A 4,577-nucleotide genomic window follows, 5' to 3' on the forward strand; every position below is an offset into this window, starting at 1 on the left:
TTTAAAATTTAAAAAAAAATAAAAAAATTAAAAAAAAAAATATTCATTGTAAAGAATGATGCTGAAGCTCCAATACTTTGACCACCTGATACAAAGAGCCAGCTCACTGGAAAAGATCCTGAGGCTGGGAAAGATCAAAGGGGAGGAGAAGGGGCAACAGAGGATTAGATGGTTGGATGGCAACATGGACTCAAATGGACATAAGTTTGAGCAAACTCTGGGAGATAGTGAAGGACAGGGAGGCCTGGTGTGCTGCAGTCCATGGGGTCACAAAAAGTCGGACGTGACTTAGTAACTGAACAACAATGGGATGGGGGTACCTAGAATGGCTTCAGTAGCTTGAGTTTTAGATCTCCTGCTTCTCTTACTGGATGAGTAAACTTAGGAATTATTTTCATCTCTCCAAACCTCAATTTCTTAACTTTATAAAGAGAACACAGTAATCTCTACCATGCTTACCTCAAAGGGTTATCAAGATGCAATGAGCTCTCATCGCGCGGCAAGCCTTCAAGATGGCACCGAAGAAAGACAAGAAGCCTAAGAAGTCAACCTGGAAGTTTAATTTGGATCTTACTCATCCAGTAGAAGATGGAATTTTTGATTCTGGAAATTTTGAACAATTTCTGCGGGAAAAGGTTAAAGTGAATGGAAAAACTGGAAATCTTGGGAATGTCGTTCACACTGAACGCTTCAAGAATAAAATCATAAGTCGTTTCTGAGAAACAGTTCTCTAAAAGGTATTTGAAGTACCTTACCAAGAAATACCTTAAAAAGAACAGTCTTCGTGATTGGCTTCGTGTGGTTGCATCTGACCAGGAGACTTACGAGCTTCGTTACTTCCAGATTAGTCAAGATGAAGATGAATCTGAGTCTGAAGACTAGATGACGCCATCCTTCACAGGGCTTTGCTTGCTAATAAAACTAATTAAGCATACAAAAGAAACATCTTGAAATGGACCTTTAGGCTATCAGTGAATAAAAAACATTACTCTGTATGTTAAACATTCATCTTTTTTTTTTAATTATTTTTATTTTTTTTAACATTTTTTTTTAAATTTTTTATTTTTTTTAAATTTTAAAATCTTTAATTCTTACATGCGTTCCCAAACATGTACCCGCCTCCCACCTCCCTCCCCACAACATCTCTCTGGGTCATCCCCATGCACCAGCCCCAAGCAAGCTGCACCCTACGTCAGACATGGACTGGCGATTCAATTCTTACATGACAGTATACATGGGAGAATGGGAATTCTAAACATTCATCTTTTATTTAAGTGTATGCTGTTCATATGGTGCTGGTTTTCCTTAAATACTTTTTTATAATTTTATTGGAGTGTAGTTGATTTACAGTGTTGTGTTAGTTTCAGGTATATAGCAAAGTGAATGAGTTATACATATATATCCACTCATTCTTTTGTCATATAGACCATTACAGAGTATTGAGTACAGTTCCCTGTGCTATAACAGCAGTTTTTTAGTAATATGTATGCTAAGTTGCTTCAGTTGTGTCCAACTCTGCAAACCCATGGACTGTAGCCCGCCAGTCGCCTCTGTCCATGGGATTCTGCAGGCAAGAGTACTGGAGTGGGCTGCCGTTTCCCGCTGTCATCTGTGTTATGTCTAGTGGTGTATACGTGCCAGTGTCAGCCTCCCAATGGACCCTTCTCCCCCGTATCCCCTGGTAATCATAAGATTTCTGCATCTGATTTCTGTTTTGTAAATAAGCTTTTGTCCACCTCCCCCCCGCCCCCAAATATTTTGTATAAGCAATATTTAAATAGCTTATAGCTAGTGGAATTTCAGGATTTATCTAATGTACTGGTTTTACAGACGTCTTCAAGTTAAAAGTATATAGCAAAAACACAATTGGGTGTAACTATATAATAAAATATTTAGATTTGATCAACAGTCAAAAAAAAAAAAAAGGTGCAATGATATAAAGTATGTCACTATACAAGTTGTCAAGGCTTTACAAAGCCAGGCACTGTTTTTATCCGTAACTTTCAGAGGAGGGGCCTTGGGCAGGCATGGAGCCCGATATAATCTCGGACCTTTTGTATTTATACAGTGAAGGCACTGATACTCAACTCCTCCATTTACAGACTGTTTAATGTGGAAAACCAAAGAAACTGCAGATTCCCTAGCCAGGAGCTGCGAACAGTGAATCCCTATTCCAACACAGCTTAAAACTGAACCAAGGCAAGAACTTAAGGATACTAAGGAAAAGGGGACAGTTTTTACCCATCTGTGGTTATGGAAAGCAAATGATTGTATGCCCCCAAATCAGAAGGAAAATAAGGGGAAAAGATGTTCAGTTTGGGCATTCTTGGAGAAGAAACTGTGTACACAATTCCAAAGGAAATATAAATGTCCCTGTTTCAAAAAGCATCTTTTGGAAAGAAAAACAGAGCCATGTTGCTTCTTTCTAGCCAAGCTCAGAAACTCTTCATTAAGTCTTCTTCATGGGAAGTTAATGTAACGAAAGAACTCCTGGAGGAATATTAAGAACTAATACTTTCCTTGGACTCACTTAATTCTATAATATGCAGATAGAATTTTTACTTTAATAGCCATCTAGGGACTATTTAATACTTTAACATTTTCCCCTAACCATTTCTGCAGCTTATGGTTTGCTACTCAGAGGAGTGGGGAAAAAATATGACTGGTAATGCTGTCAGGCGAAAAAGGGAAACTTTTCCATCATTCGTCTCCTACTTCCTTATTATATGGCTCCTGAAGGGTTGTTGCCTGAAGAGTTTAATAGCCAAGGAATTAATTAAGTCTGTTCTGGTAAAAACATTGCTGCTATGGCTGTGGTTAGTGATTTCTTTAGCATAAGTTTTAAAAGCTAAATCATCACCCAGTAGTGAAATGTTCTCTGCTGGTTGAGTCCTCCTCTTCATTATTCTCGTAAATTAATTGCAATTTCAGGGTTTGGTGTCATGTTTCCATTATGTTGAGTAGGTAAGTGAGCCAAAAGAGTTCTCAACATTTCTGAAAGTCTCACCAAGTCAACTGGTCCAAACCTGAGACCACCCACTAAGATGGATATAAAGATGGCTTGGTTTGAAGACTAAGATGATAAATAAGCCAAGTAAAATAAGATGAAGGGACCACTTTTAGGCTACTTCCATCCATAAAAGGCTTTCAGAATACAATCACTGTATTGTCTCATAGAAGTGTTTAATGCTTGCTCCCCAGACAGTGACCCAGAGTTTCTTAGAAGAAAACCACTTCAGACTGACAGCTACAGGGGAAAGCATAAGTGGTCCAAGGAATCGATAAGCACAAAGAACAAAGTCAACAACAATGAACACAGTGACTGAGGACATCAACCAAAATCAGAACTTTAATCAAGTGTCCCCAAAAGAGTCTACCATGAGATTTTGCTTTTTCAGAATATGAACGGCACAATTTAGGGACATGGTAACAACCTAACAGGCAGATCTAGACAGTCTGCTTATGACCAACCTAGGCAGCATATTAAAAAGCAGAGACATTACTTTGCCAACAAAGGTCTGTCTAGTCCAGGCTATGGTTTTTCTAGTGGTCATGTATGGATGCGAGAGTTGGACTATAAAGAAAGCTGAGCACCAAAGAACTGATGCTTTTGAACTGTGGTGTTGGAGAAGACTTGAGAGTCCCTTGGACTGCAAGGAGATACAACCAGTCCATTCTGAAGGAGATCAGTCCTGAATATTCATTGGAAGGACTGATGCTGAAGCTGAAACTAATACTTTGACCAGCTGATACTAAGAATTGACTCATTGGAAAAGACCCTGATGCTGGGAAAGATTGAAGGCAGGAGAAGGGGATGACAGAGGATGAGATGGTTGGATGGCATCACAGACTCAATAGACGTGAGTTTGAGTAAATTCTGGGAGTTGGTGATGGACAGGGAGGCCTGGCACGTTGCAGTACAGGGGGTTGCTGAGCAACTAAACTGAGCTGAACTGCTGCTAAATTGCTTCAGTCGTGTCCGACTCTGTGCGACCCCATAGACGGCAGCCCATCAGGCTCCCCCATCCCTGGGATTCTCCCGGCAAGAACACTGCAGTGGGTTGCCATTTCCTTCTCCAGTGCATGAAAGTGAAAAGTGAAAGTGAAGTCGCTCAGTCGTGTCCGACTCTTAGCAACCCCATGGATTGCAGCCCACCAGGCTCCTCCATCCATGGGATTTTCCAGGCAAGAGTGCTGGAGTGGGGTGCCATTGCCTTCTCCAGAACTGAACTGAGACAGTCTGCAATTTTATTGGATTTTTTTCTGTAAAAGTTTAATTTTTAATCCTTGGTCTTAAAGACTAGAAAAGGCTGCCTGTATTCCTAAATGGCAAAGTACAGGCTTCTAACACAGATTATGATCAGGAAGGTCTCTTGAGCAGAAGAACAGGACGTTGCTTTCAATGGCCTTCAGCATCATAACATATATATCAGAACTTCCCTAGTGGCCGTGTGGTAGAGAATCTTCCTGCCAGTCCAGGGGACATGGTTCGATCCCTGGATCAGGAAGATCCCACATGTCACGGGGAAACTAAACCCACAACTGCTGAAGCCTGTGTGCCTAGAGCCCTAAGATCC

The 4,577-nt window shown here is 40.6% G+C and overlaps 1 pseudogene; it reads left to right on the plus strand.

Annotated features, from left to right (window-relative positions):
- LOC108636134 lies at positions 504 to 1,002 on the plus strand (annotated as a pseudogene).

This window comes from Capra hircus, chromosome 5, assembly GCF_001704415.2.
Source record: "Capra hircus breed San Clemente chromosome 5, ASM170441v1, whole genome shotgun sequence".
In the NCBI taxonomy this organism is placed as follows: Eukaryota; Metazoa; Chordata; class Mammalia; order Artiodactyla; family Bovidae; genus Capra; species Capra hircus.